This window comes from Stenella coeruleoalba (genome assembly GCF_951394435.1).
Source record: "Stenella coeruleoalba genome assembly, chromosome: 5".
NCBI lineage: Eukaryota > Metazoa > Chordata > Mammalia > Artiodactyla > Delphinidae > Stenella > Stenella coeruleoalba.
Window position 1 is genome coordinate 127,970,925 of NC_137150.1, and position 25,866 is coordinate 127,996,790.

The following is a 25,866-nucleotide window of genomic DNA, read 5'->3' on the forward strand; positions in this document are numbered from 1 at the left end:
AAAGAGGTAAGAAAAACAAATAAAACTGTATACAGAAAGAAAGGTGGATTTTAAGATTACAATGAAAAAATTATACTCAGAGTGGGGAAAATTATTTTTAAATTGTCAAGAAATAACTAGACCCAGGGAAGACAATTTTCATCTTAGGACTTAATGATGATTATAGACTTGAAAAAAAAAAAAAAAGTGAAAGAGGAAAGCCCTTACAATAGGCAAGAATTTGTGTGACGATGGCATATATTTGTTGCTTAAGGGGGCAGCATTGGGAAGAAGAGAGGCATTTGTTCCTACTAAGTAGGAAACAAAACAGTAGATGAAGAGAAAGGGAAAAAAAAGAATTAGGAAAGAGAGAAAGAAGAACCACAGGTATAACTTCTAACGTACTAACTCAAAATTACACTTTATGTGTTTCTCCTTCCAGAAATGGACTTTGTGACAGATGAAAACTGGCTTAATATCCTTCTATCTCTAGTACTTGGCACAGGGCAGGTTCCTCACTATATGCTTATGGAATGGATAAGTGGAGGTAAAATAATTCTTGTCATATGATTTCGTTATTTTTGAGGATGAAGGAAATTGGCTCCTCTGGGAAAAGGGGAATTGGAAGTTAGTTTGAGAGTCCATTTGGATCACCTGGTGAAAGGAAAGACTAATGATTTTTTTTTTTAAATGAGGAATGATGAGAATAACATTAATTTGAAGTAGATGTGGTCAGCATGTTTTTGAACATTTTCTTTTTGGTTTGTTTGTTTGTTTTTATCATCAACTGCAATTTGGAGAGCAGATGTAAAAAACCAGACAGTGGTATCCTAAAAGATTGTCAATGTAGTCACAGTGATATGGCCTATGTATTGGTCCTCTTGGAGGCTGTGTGTGGTAAATGACATGGCTGCCTTTGGCATCCTGGCTGGCAGTGAAGGAAAGTGATATCAGAAGCAGGCTTTGGATTTGGAGAATAAAGGAACAGTGCATGTTAGAATTAAGATTTTGAAAGAACAGACTTAATGGGGTTATGGAAGTGAGACAGATAAAGTGTATTAAAAATAACTATTTGGGGCTTCCCTGGTGGTGCAGTGGTTGAGAGTCCGCCTGCCGATGCAGGGGATGTGGGTTCATTCCCCCGTCCAGGAAGATCCCACATGCTGCGGAGCGGCTGGGCCTGTGAGCCATGGCCGCTGAACCTGCGCGTCCGGAGCCTGTGCTCCGCAAAGGGAGAGGCCACAACAGTGAGAGGCCCACATACCACACACACACACACACACACACACAAAAGAACTATTTTTCTGCAATTCTTCATTTTCAAGGCAGAGAAATTTCAGCATTCAAAATTGTAGACAGAGAGGAAATAAAGATGTGATGATTTCAATCAAGGTTACATTTATGTTTGTAGATAACAAAAAAAAAATGGAGAGACCTTGGTTTGATAGAGATTGAATCACTCTGAACCAGCAAGCTAGAAAGATCATTTACTTAGACAATGAAGCTAATAAGAGGACTGGAGTGGAGAGAAAAATAGTACAGCAAGCACTGAAGAAATGAGAATGTTAGGAGGTTGTAGATTGATGACTGCCAGGATATGAAGAGACTAAACGTTATGACAAAAATCACAGAAAAGATTGATGATGAAAGAAGTGTATGAAAATGATGGCCATGAGTAAATAATCTCAGACACCTCTTCCTTACCTAGATGGAAAAAAAGGCCTCCAGCAGAGAGGTAACGAGAATTTTCACCATCAGAGAAAAGTCACTTTCATTAACAGAGTAGATGTGGAAGATATTCTTACACAAAATTGGCCAAGAAAAGGAATATTAGAACCTACATAATAACACTAATAATGATTCTCTAAAAATTTGTATTGAATATATAATGTTGAATATAAATTAATGTATTTTTCTAAAAATCTCAGAGTATAAATGGTAAACCAAACTGGCTATGTGAAAGTTGTTGTATGTGTAAAAACTGGAAATATTTCCTTTCAAACAGTTATTAACATTGCAGAATTATTTTGGGCTCCTGAATTCACTGGCTGAAACCAAGATACAAACCTATACACACACAAACATTCAGGTATATGCTGAAACTTTTATTCTAGATGCCTACAAAAGAGACCAGATAAAATAAAAGAGAATACCTGTTTTGCTTTAATTCTGAGATTTCTCAAGCCAGAAGTAGACAACTATTGGATGTAAAAGAGTTGTTAAAAAGGTCATGATAAAGCCAAATCCTTTGTCAGAGGGTGTAGTTATTTCTGATAAAAGTTACTATCAAAATAAATTATGTTCTCTTCTGAAATGATTACTGATTAGGTCTCAAGGTTTTTGTTTCTTTGATACTCATCATTATTTACTCACCATGTTATTTCAAAAAGCATGACTAGTTTTAGTGGCTGTCCATCTTTACTATCAATGAATTGAAATATGTTTGAAAATGAAACAAATTCCTAAAAAGTGATCCATAGTATATATAAAACTATAATTATTTAAGTTATTATTTAAGTTAATTATTAAAGTAGAACAACATCCCAAACATTAAAATACATGAATTAATTGGATTCAGAGTGCTAAAGGAGTTTCAAACATTAAAGACGAAGGAGTATTTATAACATTTGAGGAAATGAGATTAACAAGAATAAGTAAAACTGGAGTTTTGAACACAAAGGTAATATTTCTTATCAGAAAATAAGAGCAAATACAAAATCTGTGGTGATATCAAACTGATTTCTAAAATAAAAGAGCTATTTTTCATGAATTAGTTGCCCTGTTCAGCTGGGTCAAATATTGACCAACAAAACCCAAAGCATAGCTTTTTCAGTTGCTATTTGTTATTTGGACTGCTTAAACTGTCTATGGTTTTGTTTTTCTGCTGGGATTCTAGCATACTAAATGTCATGTAATAGCTTTTTCTAGCATTATTTCTGACCAAATTAGGCAAGTGAATAATAAAATTATTATTTTAGTTTTCATAGACTTGACTATGATATGTCTGGGCATGGAGTTCTTCAGATTGACTCTATTTGGAATTGACTGACTTTCTTGAATCTGTAGATATGTCTCTCACCAAATTTAGCAAGCTTTTAGTCATTATTTCTTCAAATATATTTTCAACCCCACATTCTTTATCCTTTCATTCTAGGACTACAATGATGAAACTATTTGATCATTTGTTATTGCCCCAGAAGTGCCTGAGTTTCAGGGTTCTTTTCTGTGTGTTTGTTCTGTATTGTTCTGATTAAGTCATTTCTATTAATCTACCTTAACCTTACCGATTCTTTCCTCTGACATTTGCATTCTGCTATTTAGCCCATAAAGTTAGATATCATATTGTTTTTAGTTCCAAAATTTCTATTGGTTCTTATATGTTCTTTTTTTTTTTCTTTTCTTTTTTTTTGCATTACGCAGGCCTCTCACTGTTGTGGCCTCTCCCGTTGTGGAGCACAGGCTCTGGATGTGCAGGCTCAGTGGCCATGGCTCACAGGCCCAGCTGCTCCGTGGCATGTGGGATCCCCTCAGACTGGGGCACGAACCTGTGCCTCCTGCATTGGCAGGTGGACTCATAACCACTGTGTCACCAGGGAAGCCCTACCTTCTATTTTTTACTTATATTTTCTATGTTTTTATTCTGAACTGTATATATTATTAGTATTTAAAAAAATGTTATGACATCTTCTTTAGAATTCTTGTCCAATAATTCTAACATTTGTATCATCTCAGCGTTAAATTCTGTTGTTTTTTCTCATTTGAAATTTTCCTAGCTTTTGGTATGTGAGTAATTTTGGATTATATCTTGGACAATTTGAATATTATGAGGCTAAGTTTCCTGTTTATATCCTTTATTTAAGCAGGTGGTCAACCTTTTTAGTTTCAAAATATACGTTCTGGCTCACTATTGTGGGCTGCTTATCAAATGTCAATTTATTTCATAAATTCCCTGCAGTGAACTGGTCTCCTGCACTTGTGTGTTACTCAGGCAACAGGACTCCACCCCAGTCTCCCCAGCACTGGTTAGGGAGAAGGGGGACAACACTTCACCATGACAGGGCCATGATAGAACTCAGAGTGCCATCCACCTGTATATGCACCTTCTCCTTTGTGCAGAGTACCACCCACAGGCTGCACCAGATGGCTGCACCTCTTCCTGGGCTGGGGTGGATATCAGAGTTCTTCTGTCCAAGGTCTCTGTGCAGGAGAAGTACCACTTCACCCTTACAGAAGGAGAGTGATGCCAGAGGTCTACCAACAAGCTCTGTGGGGAACAGGGTGCTGCCTCATTACTGCAGGGTAAGGGTGGAAGACCAGGTTTTATCATGGGTGTTGCTGCTTTAGCACCAATTGAGTTGGGGAATGTACTTTTTTTTTTTTAAGGGATTCATCTTGAGAATAGACCAGTATGGATAAAAAGTGTTTTGTCCTAAGGATTGGCTTCCTCCCACTACTATGGCTAAAGATAGATAGGTGACAGAGAGAGAGAGAGAGAGAGAGAGAGAGAGAGAGAAAACAGCTCAAAATAAAAGTGGATAATTCCTGATAATACTGGATGGAATTAATGATCAGGGCCTGCTTTACACATCTATTGCATGACATAATGAAAGAAAGCCAAAGATTATTTCTAATAAAAAACTATCTGCCACTTGTATAATATAGTGTCAATAAATTGGTTGACCATTTAAGGGGTTCTAAATTAATTTTTTTTTTTTACAAAGAGATGAACCTATTTTCACTAAATATCACCCAACCAACAGAGTACAGCATATTTTGGTAATTAAAGAATAAGTTAAGGGAAGACCTTCAAGATGCGGAGGAGTAAGTGTGGAGATCACCTTCCTCCCCAAAACTACATCAAAAATACATCTACAAGTGGAACAACTCCTACAAAACACCTACTGAATGCTGGAAGAAAACCTCAGACTTCCCAAAAACTTTGATTTCACCATTTATCCTAGGGTTCTGTTTGTCTGTTTTGGGGTTTTTTTTTAGTATAATTTCAGTGCTTGTTACCATTGGTGGATTTGTTCATTGGTTTCATTGCTCTCTTTTTTCTTTCCTTCTTCTTTTTTTTTTATTACTTTGTTATTTTTAGTATTTTTTTATTTTAATAATTTTTATTTTATCTCATTTTATTTGTCTTCCTTTCTTTTTTTTTTCTCCCATTTCTTCTGAGCCGTGTGGCTGACAGAGTCTTGATGCTCCAGCTGGGAGTCAGGCCTGAGCCTCTCATGTGGGAGAGCCAAGTTCAGGATATTGGTCCACCAGAGACCACCTGGACCCATGTAATATCAAATGGTGAAAAATATCCCAGAGATCTCCATCTCAACACTAAGACTCAGCTACATTCAACTATCAGCATGGATGGCCCATGCCAAATAACTAGCAAGACAGGAACACAATGCCACCCATTAGCAGAGAGGCAGCCTAAAATCATAATAAGTTCAAGACACACCAAAACACAAGACCAGATGCTGTCCTGCCCACAAGAAAGACAAGATCCAGCCTCATCCACCAGCACACAGACACCAGTCCACTCAAGCTGGAAGCCTACACAACCCTCTGAATCAAACTTACACAGTGGGGAAGACACCAAAAACAATGGGAACTATGAATATGCAGCCTGTGAAAAGGAGACACCAAATGCAGTAAGTTAAAAAATGTGAGAAGACAAAGAAATACACAGTAGATGTAGGAGCAAGGTAAAAACACACCAGAGCAAACAAATGAAGTGGAAATAAGCAGTCTATGTAAAAAAGAATTCAGAGTAATGATAGTAAAGATTAATCTTGGAAATAGAAGGGAGAAAATAAAAGAAACATTTAACAAGGACCGAGAGGAAGTAAAGAGCAAAAAAACAATGATGAACAACACAATAAATGAAATTAAAAATTCTAAAGAAGGAATCAATAGCAGAATAACTGAGGCAGAAGAACAGATAAGTGGCCTGGAAGATAAAATAGTGAAAATAACTACCTCAGAGCAGAATAAAGAAAAAAAGAATGAAAATAATTGAGGACAGTCTCAGAGACCTCTGGGACAACATTAAACACACAAACATTTGAATTATAGAGGTACGAGAAGAAGAAGAGAAAAAGAAAAGGGACTGGGAAAATATTTGAGGAGATTATACTTAAAAATTTCCCTAAAATGGGAAAGGAAAGAGTCAATAAAGTCCAGGAAGTGCCGAGAGTCGCATACAGGATAAATCCAAGGAGAAAATTGCAAAGACATATTAATTAAACTAGCAAAAATTAAATACAAGGAAAAAATATTAAAATCAGCAAGGAAAAAGCAACAAATAACATACAAGGGACTCCCCATAAGGTTAACAATGATCTTTCAGCAGAAACTCTGCATGCCAGAAGGAAGTGGCAAGACATATTTAAAGTGATGAAAGGGAAAAACTACAACAAAGATTACTCTACCAGCAAGGATTTCATTCAGATTTGATGGAGAAATTAAAACCTTTACAGACAAGAAAAAGCTAAGAGAACTCAGCACCACCAAACCAGCTTTAAAACAAATGCTAAAGGAACTTCTCTAGGCAGGAAATAAAAGAGAAGGAAAAGACTTACATTAACAAACCCAAAGCAATTAAGAAAAAGGTAATAGAAACATACATATCAATAACGACCTTAAATGTAAATCGATTAAATGCTCCAACCAAAAGACTCAGACTAGCTGAATAGACACAAAAACAAGACCCGTATATATGCTCTCTACAAGGGATCCACTTCTACCTAGGGGCACATACAGGCAGAAAGTGAGGGGATGGAAAATGATATTCCATACAAATGGAAATCAAAAGAAAGATGGAGTAACAATTTTCATTCCAGACAAAATAGACTTTAATATAAAGACTATTACAAGACACAGAGAAGGACACTACATGATCAAGGGATCAATCCAAGAAGAAGCTATAAAAATTGTGAATATTTATGCACCCAACATAGGAGCACCTCAATACATAAGGCAAATGCTAACAGCCATAAAATGGAAGATCGACAGTAACACAATAATAGTAGGGAACTTTAACACCCCACATTCACCAATGGACAAATCATCCAAAATGAAAATAAATAAGGAAACACAAGCTTTAAATGATACATTAAACAAGATGGACTTAACTGTTATTTATAGGACATTCCATCCAAAAGCAACAGAATACACTTTCTTCTCAAGTGCTCATGGAACATTGTCCAGGATAGATCATATCTTGTATCACAAATCAAGCTTTGGTAAATTTAATAAAACTGAAAATGCATCAAATATCTTTTGTGACCATAATGTTGTGAGACTAGATATCAATTAAAGAAAAAAAAATCTGTAAAAAATAGACACACATGTAGGTTAAACAATACTAAATAACCAAGAGATCATTGAAGAAATCAAAAAGGAAATTAAAAAAATACCTAGAGACAACTGACAGTGAAAACATGACAACCCCAAAACTATGGGGTGCAGCAAAAGCAGTTCTAAGAGGGAAGTTTATAGCAATGTAATCCTACCTCAAGAAACAAGAAACATCTCAAATAAACAACTTAACATTACACCTAAAGCAATTGTAGAAAGAAGAACAAAAAAACCCCAAAGTTAGCAGAAGGAGAGAAATCATAAAGATAAGATAAATAAATGAAGAAGAAATGAAGGAAATGATACAAAGATCAATAAAACTAAAAGCTGCTTCTTTGAGAAGATAAACAGAATTGATAAACCATTAGCCAGACTCATCAAGAAAAAAAGTGAGAAAACTCAAATCAATAAAATTAAAATTGAAAAGGGAGAAGTAACAACTGACACTGCAGAAATACAAAGGATCATGAGAGTTTACTACAAGCAACTATATGCCAATAAAATGGACAACCTGGAAGAAATGGGCAAATTCGTGGAAAAGCACAACCTTCCAAGACTGAACTAGGAAGAAATAGAAAACATAAACAGACCATTCACAAGCACTGAAATTGAAACTGTGATTAAACATCTTCCAACAAAGAAAAGCCCAGGACCACATGGCTTCACAGGTGAATTCAAACAAACATTTAGAGAAGAGCTAACACCTATCCTTCTCAAACTCTTCAAAAATATAAAAGAGGGAGGAATACTCCCAAACTCATTCTACGAGGCCACTATCACCCTGATACCACAACTAGACAAAGATGTCACCAAAACAGAATACTACAGGCCAATATCACTGATGAATATAGATACAAAAATTCTCAACAAAATACTAACAAACAGAATCCAATGGCACATTAAAAGTATCATAAACCATGATCAAGTGGGGTTTATACCAGGACTGCAAGGATTCTTCAATATATGCAAATCAATCAATGTGATATGCCATATTAACAAACTGAAAGAGAAAAATAATATGATCATCTCAATAGATGCAGAAGAAACTTTTGACAAAATTCAACACTGACTTATGACAACAACCCTCCAGAAAGTAGGCATAGAGAGAACCAACCTCAACATCATAAAGGCCATATAAGGCAAACCCACAGCCAACATCATTCTCAATGGTGAAAAACTGAAACCATTTCCCCTAAGATCAGGAACAAGACAAGGTTGCCCACTCCTGCCAATATTATTCAACATAGTTTTGGAAGTTTTAGCCAAAGCAATCAGAGAAGAAAAATAAATAAAAGGAATCCAAATGAGCAAAGAAAAAGTAAAACTGTCACTGTTTGCAGATGACAGAATACTATACAGAAAGAATCCTAAAGATGCTACCAGAAAAATACTAGAACTAATCAATGAATTAGCAGGATACAAAATTAATGCACAGAAATCTCTTGCATTCCTGTATGCTAATTAATAATGAAAAATCTGAAAGAGAAATTAAGGAAGCACTCTCATTTACCATCACAACAAAAATAATAAAATACCTAGGAATAAACCTACCTAAGGAGACAAAAGACCTGTATGCAGAAAACTATAAGACACGGATAAAAGAAATTAAAGACAGTAGAAACAGATAGAGTGATATACCATGTTCTTGCATTGGAAGAATCAACATTGTGAAAATGACTATACTACTCAAAGCAATGTACAGATTCAATGCAATCCCCATCAGACTACCAGTGGCATTTTTCATGGAACTAGAACAAAAATTTCACAATTTGTTTGGAAACACTAATGATCCCGAATAGCCAAAGCAATCTTGAGAAAGAAAAATGGAGTTGTAGGAATCAGGCTCCTGAATTCAAACTATACTACACAGCTACAGTAATCAAGACAGTATGGTACTAGAACAAAAACAGAAATATAGATCAATCGAACAGGATAGAAAGCCAGAGATAAACCTACACACATATGATCACCTTATCTTTGATAAAGGAGGCAAGAACATACAATGGAGAAAAGACAGCCTCTTCAATAAGTGGCACTGGGAAAACTGGACAGCTACATGTAAAAGAATCAAATTAGAACATTTCCTAACACCATACACAAAAATAAACTCCAAATGGAATAAAGACCTAAAAGTAAGGCCAGACACTATAAAACTCTTAGAATAAAACATAAGCAGAATACTCTATGACATAAATCATAGCAAGATCCATTTTGACCAACCTCCTAGAGAAATGGAAATAAAAACAAAAGTAAACAAATGGGACCTAATGAAACTTAAAACCTTTTGTACGGGAAAGGAAACTCTAAACAAGATGAAAAGACAACCCTCAGAATGGGAGGAAATATTTGCAAATGAAGCAACCAACAAAGGATTAATCTCCAAAATTTACAAGCAGCGCATGTAGCTCAATATAAAAGAAACAAACAACCCAATCCAAAAATTGACAGAAGATGCAAATAGACATTTCTCCAAAGATATACAGATTGCCAACAAAGACATGAAAGGATGCTGAACATCAGTAATTATTTGAGAAATGCAAATCAAAACTACAATACGGTATCACCTCATACCAGTCAGAATGGCCATCATCAAAAAATCTGCAAACAGTAAATGCTGGAGAGGGTGTGGAGAAAATGGAACCCTCTTGCACTGTCCATGAGAATGTAAATTGATACATCCACTATGGAGAACAGTATGGAAGTTCCTTATAAAACTAAAAATAGAACTACCATATGACCCTTCAATCCCACTACTGGGCATATACCCTAAGAAATCCATAATTCAAAAAGGATCATGTACCACGATGTTCATTGCAGCTCTATTTACAATAACCAGGACATGGAAGCAACCTAAGTGTTGCTTAGTATCCATTGATGGATTAATGGAAAAAAGAAGATGTGGCCCATATATACAATGGAATATTACTCAGCCTTAAAACAAAATGAAATTGAGTTTTTTGTAGTGAGGTGGATGCACCTAGAGACTGTCACACAGAGTGAAGTAAGTCAGAAAGAGAAAAAAAAAAATACCATATGCTAACACACATATATGGAATCTAAAAAAAAAAAATGGTTGTAAAGAACCTTGGGGAAGGACAGGAATAAAGATGCAAACTTAGAGAATGGAGTTTGGGACATGGGGAAGGGGAAGAAGGGACAAAGTGAGAGAGTGGCATGGACATATACACACTACCAAATGTATAATAGATAGCCAGTAGGAAGCAGCTGCATAGCACAGGGAGATCAGCTCGGTGTTTTGTGTCCACCTAGAAGGGTGGGACAGGGACTGTGGGAGGGAGATGAAAGAGAGAGTATATATGGGGATATATGTATACGTAAAGCTGATTAACTTTGTTATACAGCAGAAACTAACACACCATTGTAAAGCAATTATGCTGCAATAATGTTTAAAAAAGAATAAGTTTTTTTTAACAAAGATATATCTTTATTTTAATTTGTCTGAGGATGGAGGAAAGAGGGTGGTACTTGGAATATTATTCAGACACAGTTATTGTGCCATATTGGTATAGTGCGTGGATTAGTAGAGAAATTTGAGAAAGCAAAAGTCAGAATAATTAAAAATATGTTTACCAAAGACAAGTGTTATGTTAGTGTTCAGCTTAATCATTTTGACTAGGATTGCTCATGAAGTCAAAAAATCTGTTCTTCACTGGATGATCATAAAGGAATGAATAAGTGATTTAAAATGTGACAAACACTAGCTGTATCTAAATATCCACACTTCTTTTTTCTCATAGTAATAAAAATGTTGGCTCTACAAATAGATACCCAGAATAAAAAATATATATATTTCAAGCCCTCTTGCATCTAGGTGTGGTCATGTGACTAACTTAGTCATGTTGGGATTTGGGTCGAAGTTATGAGTTCACCTTTCAGGTAGTATCCATACCAGAAAGAGTGTGCCATTCCCTTCAGTCTTTTCCCTTCTCACTGGTCCACAGTAAACCCTGAAGGTAAGTACAGCATCCCAGGAAGTAATAGAATTCCACCTGATAGAGGGAACTCAGGCTCCTTTTAACTTTTGCTGAGTGGAGCTGCCATAGCTACTTGGAATTTTATAAGAAAAAGATAAACTTCTATCATGTTTAATTCATTCTTGTTTGGGTTCTTGCTAACACTTGAACTCAAACACTTACTAATACAGAAAAAAAGAGCATGGTGTGATATAACATTTACTATAGCTTCAGCCTAACCTATCTGTATTATAGTAATCGCTAAGTCAATAGTTGGTTGAATAATTTCATAACAAGTCATAGAGACAAATAGTGGAAAGTGTTTTGCAATTTTTAGGTGGGGGGGACTACATTATTGAATAAAATTTTTACATATAACTCAGAGACCTGGGTTATTTGTTTATGGAAAAGATAATGTAACTAATTGAAATCAAATATATCTATATTCAAGTTAAAATATGTTAGTAAAACTCTAGTAAACATCTAAATTTAAAAGCCATTTTTCTAAAGTTGAACTTTTGAGTATGAAGTGTTATAATGTCATGGTAATGATTCAATCAGTTTTATTTTTAACCATGAGTGTAAAAAGTTAACATGAGTTAGATACATACTAGAAAGTATGGCTTATCTCCAGAGGGCTTATACTGAAAAAAGTTATAATATGGAGATGTTTCTCATTTTTCTCAAAGTATATATTATGAGCATACTTGGTATGTTTTCAACTATTATATTTAGAAGCATAATATTCTTAATGATGAAAGTGCAAGTTTGTTATATACTGCAGTGTATACAAAATACCTCAAAATTTAGTGGCTTAAGATGACAATCACTTTAGTTGCTAATGGTACATGGATCAGGAATTTCAAAAGTAATGGGCTGGACAATCTGTGCCACGTGGTACTGGCATCATTCGCTCTCTCCCTTGGCTATGCTGGAGGTCCAAGAAGTTCACTCACATATTTAGCACCCAGGAGCTCCTTCATGTATTCTCTTCCTCTCCATTTGGGAAGTCTAGGGTTCCTCACAAGATGCTCGTCACCTACACTTCTTACACGGCAGCTGACTTCCAAAGGGGGCATACCAACAGTAGTGACATAAGAAAGTATGAGTCTCTTACAGTTCAAGCTTGAAGTTATGCCATGTCATTTCTGATGCCTTCTACTGTCAAGATCAGTCACAGAACCCATCCAGATTCAAGAAGAAAGAAAATAGATCCCTCCTCTCAATTAGTAAGGACACAGAATTTGTGGCCATCTTTAATCCATCATGATATAAAGCCAGATTTCAGATATGAAGGTAAAAATTTGAAGCTGCTGCACATATCCATAAATTAGAAAATGGAAAAGAAATAAAATCTTTCAATATAATTTTTTTCCCCAATTTCTGGACAACATTAAAAAATTCTCCATGAATAATATGAAATTTCAGAAATCTGTAGAATTTGAACAGACTGCTGGATATATATGGTTTAAATGATATATATGTACCAAAATATCTTCAAAAGTGACAATAATGAGGAATTCTATTATTTTTTTTAAAAAGTTGTATTTCCCCCAGCTTTATTGAGATAACTGACATATAGCATTGTGTAAATTTAAGATGTATAACGTGATGGTATGTATCACAAAATGATTACACAATAAGGTCAGTTAACACACCCATCAGTTGAGGAAGTTTATTGAGCTAAGAGAAAAAGAAAAGTTTTCAAATAGATTAACTAGTTTCTTCATTCATACAATTGTTTCTTCATTTATTTATTCATCCAACAAATATTTCTTGAGGGCTCAACATGAACCTGAGGATTGTGCCAGGCAAAGAAGCTGTAACAAGGGAGAGACAAATATTGCTTTCTTTCCTTCACGGTGCTTACAACTTAATGTTATAAATGAACTGGAAAGGTGATTCAGCTGGAGCTTTGATAATGTAGCATAACAACAGCCTTTGTGTAATCTATACATGAGGAATTTTGTGTGAAGAAGATTAATGCAGTGTAAAAATACAAATTCATGGGTGCATTCGGTTATTCAAAGAAGCATAATTGAAGGTTTTGTTATACCCCCAGTTCATCCTAAATATTTAGGCTAATTTCTAAACCATGTCTTAACAAAAACAGATGCTTCCCAGCACACAGGACAGTCACATCTGCTTTGTGGCTCCACGTGGGAACATCTTATTGCTAGCAGCCCATCCCCAGTTCCAAGAACACATGAGCCTCTTAAAACAAAGTTGAAAATCTAGTGGCTTGCAAGTCAGCTGGCAGCGTATCTGCATTTTTCAGCAGGATTGGATATCGGGGGGAGCTTAGAGTTCACTCTGTAACTGACCTCTCTGAGCCAAGTTCAGAGTGGTGTGAGTTATCAAATCTGACAACTTTTTGGCAAGTAGTTGAAGGCTCTTGTGCCAGACTCCCTTCCAAGCTCAGCTGGGATCAATTAGGATAAATAATAGTTCTTGAAATAGCTAGTTCCTACAATGCTTTTAAAAACTATTTAGTGTGCAATAATGCAATTGATGGCTTACCTGTACCATGCTCTCCATTCAAAAGAAAATAAGATCCAGTTGAAAGGTTGAAATGCCTTGAGTTTCAGAACAGTGGAGGAAGAGAAGGGAGAGAAGAATCAAAGAGGTTAATATTTTGAAGATTCCTTGTTCTCTAAATTTATCTAAGTCATAATTAAACATATATTCAAAAATACTTCATTCCTCCCAAATATGAATTTCCACCCCAAATGCAGTATTTTGAAATTCAGTTAAAATATTACCTATCCACCCATATACACACATGCCATCAAGGACTTTTGAACACTGTCAGTAATCAAAGAAACTTGCTGATACATAATGCAGATTTTCACTTCTAGGACAAAAATTGAACCCAAGTACATGTTACTGGTGAATAATAAATGGTAAAGACCCAATGGTACAACAGCAAATAATAATTTTCTATAGTAATTTAATAATATTAATTTTCTGGCTTTGTGTGAACCAAGTTTTGTTTTTATTGGGTGTTTCTCTTTATGTGTCCTGAGAGTAAGGTCCAGCAACTATCTCAAGACTGAAGTTCACACCTTGACTCTTTGCCAGAAATTTCCTTTTTTGACCTTATTTGTTGCTACTAGAATCATGAAACTATCATGGCACCTCATTAACGATTGTATAGGTTTGACATTGGTCTCCCACAAAATGTAACTGCTTGTTTAAAATGAATGTAAGTTAAAATGTTGCTCTATATTTGCTTTAGAAATGTTTTCTGCTTCACTTGGTGTCTCCCATTTTGTGGCCTCAGCTTTTATATTAAAAGAAAAATCAACAAAAAAAATATTGTTATAAAGAAAGTTTGGATTTGAGAAGGTTCTTTTTCCACTCAGAGATAAAAAGTTATTTGAAGTTCTTTCTATGGAAACTTTTGCATAAGTGATCAGAATGAAGACTTTTTTTCAGATAGATTTTATCCATTATATTAACAACTTTGCTGAGTTATAATGACAGTTGTTGAATTATATAAAAACTGTGGAGAAAATGATTCAATAATGTTTACAAATATCCAAGCAGACCCTTTAATGCAATGAATCGTTGGCTCATAAAATTTGCTACAGTACTCATGCAATACTGTTGCTGCTAACTTCTAAGGATACAGTAATTCTCAGACACACTCCCTGCTCTCCCAAAGCTACCTGTTAAGCCTTGATGACTTAAGTGCTCTCTTCAGCTCAACCTCTAAATTTATGGAGTTTGTGGAGCTGAATGACATAGTGATGCCAAATGGAATTGAGGTCTTAAGAATTATTAGCAGATGTTATTATTTTAGTGAGTATGAAAACACACTGCCTTTTGTAGAACACAGTTTTAAATGAATACAATATATGGTTTGGTTAAGTGACACATAAAATATTTTATTGTTTTTCAATGTGAAGAGTGCACGATGGCTTGTGTGTGTACATGCATGTGGACACTCTCTTGTATCTGACTATTTGAAGATCAGACTATGACATGTTCAAATTATTTTAAAAATCATTTTTTGAATTACTGACTTCTAATTGAGAAGTTAGTGAAAATATGTCAATAAACTTAACAGAAAAACTTAAAACCTTAGATTGCATTCTGTATAATTTAACAAATATTTATAGTTTTTTAAGTTCATTTTCTCTTTTTTTTTAATAAATAAATTTATTTATTTATTTTTGGCTGTGTTGGGTCTTCATTGATGTGTGCTGGCTTTCTCTGCAGCGAGCAGGGGCTACTCTTCATTGCGGTGTGCAGGTTTCTCATTGTGGTGTGTGGGCTTCTCATTGCAGTGGCTTCTCTTGCTATGGAGCAGAGGCTTTATGTGCATGGACTTCAGTAGTTGTGGCTCGCACGCAGGCTCTAGAATGCAGGCTCAGTAGTTGCAGTGCACTGGCTTAGTTGCTCTGTGGCATGTGGGATATTCCCAGTCCAGGGATTGAACCCATGTCCCCTGCATTGGCAGGCGGAATTTTAACCACTACACCACCACGGAAGTCCTGAAATATTTAGTCTTACAATATGCTTTCACTGTTTGAAATATGTGGGAGATACATTGGATACAAGGCTTCATATTTAGTTACATGGGTATTAAGAACCTCAATGAGAAAATCTCAGTAGAAAAATAACAATGAAATACAAGTAAGAGATGACTAATAATCCAAAGTGAGTGGTTCAACTGCTAGTTACTTGAGTGGGAAGAAAGCAGTGTTGACTACCAACCAATAGACTCAAGGAAGACTTGGCTGGAAAGTTATGACGGGTAACTTTAACTATTCAATTTAGATGTCCAGAGAAGGGAAGAGAAAGCATAATAAATGACATATAGAGAGTTTGAACAGCATGAGCAAGAACTAAAAGTGGGCTGGAGAACAAGGTCCCAGACTGACTAATTCACAATTGAACAATAATCTTTAAGTAATCAAGAAATGACTTTAGTTACAACATTTTATAGCAAATTTTACTTCTACAAATACAATGTTTATCAATTATGTTAGCTTGTTTACCAATACATTTTTTTGTATTTATTTCAATAAAAATCAGTTATACTCATGGGAAGAATTCTTTTTATGACACACTGTGTCTATTTTGCACAGATTCCCTGAAGACAAACACCTGCAGAAACCCTCTGCAGTGCAAGGCTAGCTCCAGAGTTTTGTTTTAGAAATATTTGCTTGTCTTTTTTGTCAGTTTGTTTGTTCTTATTTTTGTAAACAAACATTATTTTAAAATTCAGCATTTTTGCTTTCTTATTCATGTTAACAATTGAACATTTTTTGATTCTCCCAGTTTTTCCTTTTTTTATTAGAGGCTTAGTGTTTATCTTTTATATTCATGTAGATTTTTTGTATAAATTAATTAATTTGATATTTGTTTCAAATATCTTTTTCTAGTAGTTTAGCATTATAGTTTTACTATTTTATGTTAATTTACACAAAATTTAAATTAGTAAAAGTAAGGATCTGTGATTATAGACCTTCTGTAATTTACTTTTAAGTACTTCAGAAAAATCACAGTGATGTACATAAGTAGAAATGCCAACTGAAATCTACAACCTTGAGTGTTAGATCATATTTAAGAGATGTTATCTGAAATTCATATTACAGAAATAGCTAAGGAAAATACTTAAGCTATTACTAACCAAATGTACAGTAGCATATTATGGTAACTTTTCTCCAAAGATGGCTCCCAATGAACCAGCCTCCCATAGTTTGAACTGTTGTGTAGTCCATGCCCAGAAAGAACGATGCACCAATTCCTGACCTATACATTAAGAAATCTTTTGGTTTCCAATTTTCAGCTCTTGACAGCCCTGAGCCACCATGCAAGGTGCCAGTTACCCCACTGGAGAGACAATATGGAAATGCCCTAAGACCATGTATTGAGGGAAAGAGTAACAGTTGTCTAAGCGTTCTAAATGAGTCATCCATTACGTCCACCCCAGATACCATGTTACCGCAACTATACGAGAGACCCCAAGTGAAACCAAAAGAAGAACCACATGGAGAAGAATTGGAGACTTTATCAATAAAGAAACAAGTTAAAAGAGAAACAAAAATATAATGAATACAAGCTGTTCGTGGATACTGTGTTCATAGTCGATGAGAGAAGGAAATTTTCTCAACCTGATAAAGTTTATTAACAGAAAAAAAATATATATTCTACAGCTAACATCATACTTAGTAATGAAAGACTGCACTCACCCTGCTTAAGATCACGAACAAGGCAATGATGTCCATTCTTACCATTTTCACTCTGTGCTGAGCTGAAAGACCTGGCCAGTGGAATAAGGTAAAATAAATAAATAGCAACAATAAAGGTTTGTTTGCAAGTAATAAATGTGTATGTAGAAAATTCTAAATAATCTACATAATATTTCCTGTAACTCATAAATAAATTTAGCAAGATTGCAGAGTCACGTAGTTAACATACAAATTCTGCCATTTGCCACAATATGGATGTACCTTGAGGACATTATGCTAAGCAAAATAAGCCAGACACAGAAGGATAAATACTGCCTGATACCACTTACATTAGGGATCTAGAATAGTCACACTCATGGAAGCAGAGAGTAGAATGGTGGTTTCGAGGGGCTGGGGCGAGGGGAAATGGGGAATTGTTTTTCAATGGGTATAAACTTTCTGTGATGCAAGATAAATAAGTTCTAGAGATCAGCTGTTAAATGTAGTCTCTATAATAAACAATACGGTATTGTGCACTTTTTATAAGATAGATTTCATTTAACAGTTCTCACTAAAGGAAAAACAAAGTAGAAGAAAAAACACAAAAGAACACAAGAAAATTTTTGGAAGTGATAGACATGTTACTCAGGAACTTGCTTATAGTGATGATATCACAGGTGTATGCATATGCCCAAACTCATCAAGACATAGATATTAAATGTGTGCAGTTTTTTGTATATTAATTATACCTCAATAAAGCTAAAAAAAAAAACCCTAAATGTCTTCAATTGCATTTCCTTTTGAACAATGTGTGTTTTTTTTAATTCTCCGTGGTCATTATGTAACAATGAAAAATTTAGAAAAGAAAAAAAAGGCATGTTAATTTCACTATATTATCAATATTTTCTTGCATGTATCACATAGTTTAGTTTTTACTGTAAATCGTACAACCTGAATTTTACTTAGCAATTTAATTGTGAAATATGCCTCATTATGAAATAACTGAATAAACATTGAAAAAATATTTATAAAGAGCTCTTATAGATTAATAATAAGAAAGCAAACAACGTATTTCAAAAATTGGGCAAAAAATTTAAGATATTTCACAAAAGAAAATAGGCAGACTTGTGGTTGCCAAGGGTAAGGAAGTGGGGGATGGATGGATTGGGAGTTTGGGATTAGCAGATGCAAAATATTATATATAGAGTGGATAAACAAAAAGGTCCTACAGTATAACACAGAGAATTATATTCAATATCCTGGGATAAACCATAATGAAAAACAATATGAAAAAGAATATATATATGTATAACTGAATCATTTTGCTCTAGAGCAGAAATTAAACACAACATTGTAAATCAACTATACCTCAATAATTTTTTTAAAAAAAGAGAAAGAAAATATGCAGTGACAAATAAATAAAAATTAAGATACACAATACCACTGGTCATTAGGAAAATGGAAATTACAACTACAGTGAGCTATGACTACACAAACACTAAAATAGCTATAAAAAAAAAAAACCTAACAATCTCAAGTGTTAGAGAGATTCTGGAGCAATGGGAAAATATAAAATGGAACAACTATGATGGAAAAGAAATTGTGTATAATCATGCCATTAACCCTAGTTGGTAATAAAAATGAATGTATTTCTGATACTCAAAATGACATAGAAAAACCTCAGAAGCATTGTGCTGAGCAAAAGGAGCCAGACACAAAAAAGCATATATTATGTGATTCCATTTATATGACATCTACAACAGGCAAAACCAATCTCCAGTGTCAGAAATCAGATCAGTGGTTGCCTGGGTTGAGGAGTGGAGAAGTTTGACTGCAAGAAAGCACAAAGGAACATTTGGGGGAGACAGAAACACTCTATTTCTTGATTGTGGTTATTACATTGATATGTACATTTAGCAAAACTCATCAAACTGCACTCTTTATGCATTCAATTGTACATAAATTATGCCTCAGTAAAGTTGAGTTTTTAAAATATTCCTCAAAAACACACCACACACAATGAGTAGAATGGCTAAATTTTAAAAAATATCAACCATAAGTCAATAGATCATAACTTCTTTCTGTTGGAGAACGTGTTTAGCAACTGGAAATTTTATATGTTTCTGTTGGAAGTGAAAAATGGTACATTCATTTTGGAAAACAGTTTGACAGTTTTTAATAAAGTTAAAAATACCTGTACTGTATGACTCAGTAAAACCATTCTGAGGCATTTACTTAAGAGAAATAAAAATGTATCCAACAAAAGACCTGTATAAAAATGTTTATAGCTTTTTTATTCATAATATCCCCAAATTGGAAATAATCCAAAATTCATCAACAGCTGACGAGATAAACAACTTGTATATGCGTCATATATTCATAAAATGGAATAACTATAAAAAAAGAAACTACTGATATATGCAATTGATTCATGAATAGATATCAAAACACTATGCTGAACAAAAGAAACCAGACACACAAGCACATAAAATGAATGCTTCCATATATATATGGAATATATATATATATATATATATATATATTACTCAAACAGAAAAACTAATGTTTAGTATTTTCTCAAGCCATGAAAAACATGGAGGATACTTAAATGAATATTACTAAGTGATAGAGGCCAATATGAAAATGCTATGTACTGTATGATTCTAAATATATGATATTCAGGAAAAGGCAAAAGAATGGAGACAGTAAGATGATCAGTTATCTACAGGGGTTTGGGATAAGGTGTGGGGAGGGGCAGGGGAAGAGGGATAAATAGAGCACAGAGGATGTTTAAGGCAGTGAAACTACTCTTCATGATACCATACAGATGGATACATCTCATATACATTTGTCATAGCCTATAGAATGTACAACACTAAGAGTAAACCTTAATGTAAACTATGGGTGATAATAATGTTTCAAGAAATGTTCATCAACTGTAACAAGCATGTCATAATGATGGGGATGTTGATAATGGGGGAGGCTATACCTGTGTGAGGGCAGGGAATATATGGAAACTCTCTGTACCTTCTGCTCAATTTTGCTGTGAACCTAAAACTGCTCTAAAGAACAAAGTCTCTTCAAACGAAAAAAAAAAAAAGTTATATCAAGGTTACCTGATCGAGGGCATTGTTTTTTTATTGCAAACAGTTGTGAATAAACTTTTTTGAATGATGGAAATGTTCTTTCTATAACTTGATGGGGTAGTAGTTACATATGTAAATGAGTGTATATATTTTTCCAAGTTCAGGCACTGTACACTCATAATGGATGTATTTTACTGTATGTAAAATTTACTCCAATAAACTCAATCAGAGATAATTTTTAAAAAATATTTCAACAGAGGGGGCATTGGTAGACTCTGTGGTCGGTGACTTAGAGAAAAACGTGTATGTAGAAACAGTAAGAATATGAAGTACACTGGCTGTTTCTGACATATTGGTTGCATAGCAGTCCTAATTAATGACACCCCTTCCCTTATGTATGTTCTTTGGATTAGTATATCTTTCCACTTTGATTCTGGATCAGTCATTCCTTTGGCCCATTGTAAAATAGTCAATGTGGTGTATACTGGTGTTTATTTCTGCCGTGGCACTCTTTCTGGACCGGGCTTGCTCATTCTTAAATCTCTGCCCTAAACAAGAAAAAAAAACTTCTTTAGATCAGATACTGGATGGATGGGAGATTTGTAACAGAGCTATCTTTTCCCAGCCATCCTAGATAAGCTGCTGGTGGATAATCCAGCAGCCAGCCAACACCTTTACATGTGACGATTCTCCCAGCACAGACCAACCTAAACAGTTGACCCACAGTGAACCCAGTGAATGCTTATTGTTTTGAGTCACTGAGCATTAGGATGGTTCGATATGTTCTATGGGGCATTAAAACATTATGTTGTACAGCTAAAACTGACACAATACTATACGCCACTTACATCTCAGTAATAATTTTAAAAAGGACATTAACTCAAAGGCATGTGTAAGGGGAAAAATGACAAGTAAATACAAGCTACATTACATTTCTCACATACTTAGTTAACATCTATTACACAGAACTAAAGTAACTTATTCCTCATGCTGCAAATCAAGTTTTTATCATAAACTTGATTTTAATCTTTCAGAACTAGAAGAGAAAAGCTAAGATTATTGCTTTCTGATCACAATAATGAATAAAATTATTATTTTATTAATGCAAAAATGGTAATTAAGAATTTTGTAATTTTCTATGATAAACTTCACCTGTGATTACTCAAATATTTTTCTGCTGATTCATGATATAAATATTTGATTTTATTGTTATCTTTACAATGCTCTTTTTTAGAAAGCTTATCACTTCTAGAAATGTCAAAATTCATATTTATCAATTTTAATACTTGCATATTTCACCCAAACTTTGAATTCTTACCTGGACTACTGTTTCCTCCAAAAATGGAATATGTTGGGAAATGGCTGCTTCTTCTAACTAAAATTGAACATAATAAATAATAAACTATCCATTGTCTACCATTATAACCAAAACAGAAGCAACCACAAGCTGCTTGAAATTTGGGGTTTATAAATTTTATGTTTATAATAACAAAATCACCTTCCAACCTACACCTCCACATACCCTTTGATTTATACATCCCCTAGGCTCAATATCAGTAAAGTCCTCCTACTAATCCAATGAGTTTTAATGAAGCAATAACTATATGCATAGCAGACAGTTTAGAGCAGGTGTCATCAAACTTTTTCAGTAAAGGACCAGATAGATTTTGTGGGACACATAATAGTCTCTGTCACATATTTTCCTTTGATTTTTTTGTTTGGTTTTTAAACAACCCTTTAAAAATGTTAAAACCATGTGGCATTAAAAAAAATATAGAATAACACTGCTGTTTTAAATGCAATGCTTAATTCATTATCAGAAAGTTGTCCCCTTAAGTATGTAATTTTAAAATATTTTAATATCTATTTTTTAAAAAATTATGACTTTAAGTCTATACTTTCTCAGGGACTTCTACGTCTGAAGTTATAACGAGTACGCATAGTAGTTCAAGTGACTCTGCTGCCATACCCCAACAGATATACCCCAAATTGCAATGGTTTTACTTTTATGCAGTTTATGTATTGCTAGTGTAAGTTTACATTAGCAGTTGGCTGTGAAAGTCTCTGCCACAGAGTTATATGGGACCATAGGTTGAAGGAAATTCTACCATCTTCAACATATACTTTATAAATACTGAGAACACCCTGAGCATTTATTTACATTTGATTAGTAGGCTTGGGTAGAGATGTAGAATTAGGGTACGGGGGGAGATTCTTGTGAACCAAGGATGGAGGTCCACATTCTATTGAACCAACTCAATCATGTGACCACACCTCACTTCATGGGAGGCAGAATGGTGGAGTCATACCAAGCATCTGAAAGGAAGAAAAAGCAAGAATGATAAATAGCTGGTATCTGACTCAGGTACAGATAAACAAATAAGACTCTTTAATAGAAATTAAATTTTAAGCAAAAATTGCTACAATTCAAACATTTTCTTAAACAAGGAGGATCTTTAGATAAATTGATTAAAATTACCTTTTCCTGATTTTATAATCTGGTTTAAGAAAATAAACTTCTCATGTTTGAGTAATAGTATCCTTCAGAAATATAAACCAGAGAGCAATAAATAGCCACATTAATAATTCAGTGAAGCAATAAAAAAAAAAAAGACTGAAACTATATAGGGAGATCATTTACCTGACAAATCAATGTGTAATTGATAACCTCCACATTCATGTGGAATAGTGGTTATTAGTGTTTGATAGGTAAGGCTTAACCCATCCAAGACTGAGTCCTTCCCCTTAGCCAGTCAGAAAAATATTTGGGGGCTTCCCTGGTGGCACAGTGGTTGGGAGTCCCCCTGCCAATGCAGGGGACACGGGTTCGGGCCCTGGTCCAGGAGGATCCCACATGCCATGGAGCGACTGAGCCTCTGCACCACAACTGCTGAGCCTGTGCTCTGGAGCCCGTGAGACACAACTACTGAAGCCCTTGCACCTAGAGCCCTGCTCCACAACAAAAGAAGCCACCGCAATGGGAAGCCAATGCACCACAATGAAGAGTGGCCCCCACTCGCCACAACTAGAGAAAAGCCCGTGTGCAGTAATGAAGACCCAATGCAGCCAAAAATAAAATAAATAATAATTTTTAAAAAAGAAAAATATTTGGCATCACACAGAGCTCAGTGTGATCTCACTTCAACCATGTGATTAAGGCAGTCAATTCGGGTCATCTGAAAGGCATGGCCCCTAATCCTGATTGTGCCTGGAGATGGACTGGCAAGCTACAACAGGAACAAAGTTTCTGTCCTATCAAATGGCTGTGGGAGAGGGCAGGCTCTTCTGAAATCTTGCAGCTGAGAAGCACCACAGTCATGAGGTCAGGACTCTTTTCCCAGGGACTAATATTCTGCCCTGCTAGATGTTCTGAAGCTCTACAATAAATGAGTAACCAGTGAGTTTTCTCCAGTGAATTCTGCAGGAACAGCAGGGAGGGAGGTGTTACTTAACTGTTGCCTTATTTGCATGACTCTTCCTCACATATTTTATTTTTTTATTGATTTTTCATCATTAGTTATAGGAATGCAAGAGATTTCTGTGCATTAATTTTGTACCCTGCAACTTTACCAAATTCATTTATTAGCTCTAGTACATGTCAGGTAGCATCTTTAGGATTCTCTATGTGTAGTATCATGCTATCTACAAACAGTTACAGTTTTACTTCTTTTCCGATTTGGATTTCGTTTCTTTTTTTCTCTGATTGCTGTGACTAAAACTTCCAGAACTATGTTGAATAATAGTGGCAAGAGTAGGTAACCTTGTCTTGTTCCTGATCTTATTGGAAATGGTTTCAGGTTTTCACCATTGAAATCGATGTTGGCTGTGGGGCTGTAGGGTTTTTATCATAAATCAGCGTTGAATCTTGTTGAAAGATTTTTCTACATCTATTGAGACGATCATATGTTTTTTATCCTTCAGTTTGTTCATATGGCTCATCATACTGATTGATTTGCATATATTGACGAATCCTTGCATTCCTGGGATAAACCTCTCTTGATCATCGTGTAAGATCCTTTTAATGTGCTGTTGGATTCTGTTTGCTAGTATTTTGTTGAGGATGTTTGCATCTATGTTCATCAGTGTTATTGGCCTGTAGTTTTCTTTTGTGAAACCTTTGTCTGGTTTTAGTATCAAGGTGATGGTGGCCTCATGGAAGCAGTTTGGGAGTGTTCCTCCCTCTGCTATATTTTGGAAGAGTTTGAGAAGGATAGGTGTTAGCTCTTCTCTAAATGTTGGATACAATTTGCCTGTGATGGCATCTGGTCCTCGGCTTTTGTTTTTTGGAAGATTTTTAATCAAACTTTCAATTTCAGTGCTTGTGATTTGTCTGTTTATATTTTCTGTTTCTTCCTGGTTCAGTCTCAGAACATTGTGCTTTTCCAAGAATTTGTTCATTTCTTACAGGTTATCCATTTTATTGGCATAGAGTTGCTTGTAGTAACCTCTCATGATCCTTTGTATTTCTGCAGTATCAGTTGTTACTTGTACTTTTTCATTTCTAATTTTATTGATTTGAGTTTTCTCCCTTTTTTTCTTGATTAGTCTGGCTAATGGTTTATCAATTTTGTTTATCTTCTCAAAGTACCAGCTTTTAGTTTTATGTATCTTTCCTATCATTTCCTTCATTTATTTTGCATTTATTTCTGATCTGATCTTTATGATTCCTTTCCTTATTCTAACTTTGAGTTTGTTTTTTTTTTCTTCTTTCTATAATTGCTTAGGTGTAAGTTTAAGTTGTTTATTTGAGATGTTTCTTGTTTCTTGAGGTAGGATTGTATTGTTATAAATTTCCCTCTTAGAACTTCTTTTGCTGCATCCTGTTGGTTTTGGATCATCATGTTTTCATGGTCATTTGTTCCTAGGTTTTTTATTTATTTTTTTTTTTTTGCAGTACACGGATCTCTTACTGTTGTGGCCTCTCCTGTTGGTTGCAGAGCACAGGCTCCGGACACACAGGCTCAGCAGCCATGGCTCACGGGCCCAGCCACTCCGTGGCATGTGGGATCTTCCCGGACCGGGGCATGAACATGTGTCCCCTGCATTGGCAGGTGGACTCTCAACCACTGCGCCACCAGAAAAGCTCTCTAGGTATTTTTTGATTTCCTTTTTTATTTCTTCAGTGATCTCTTGGCTATTTAGCAGTGTATTGTTTAGCCTCCATGTGTTTGTATTTTTTCCAGATTTTTACCTGTAATTAAAACTGTGTCTCACAGCATTTTCATTGGAAAAGATACTTGATGCAATATTAATTTTCTTAAATTTACCAGGGCTTCATTTGTAACC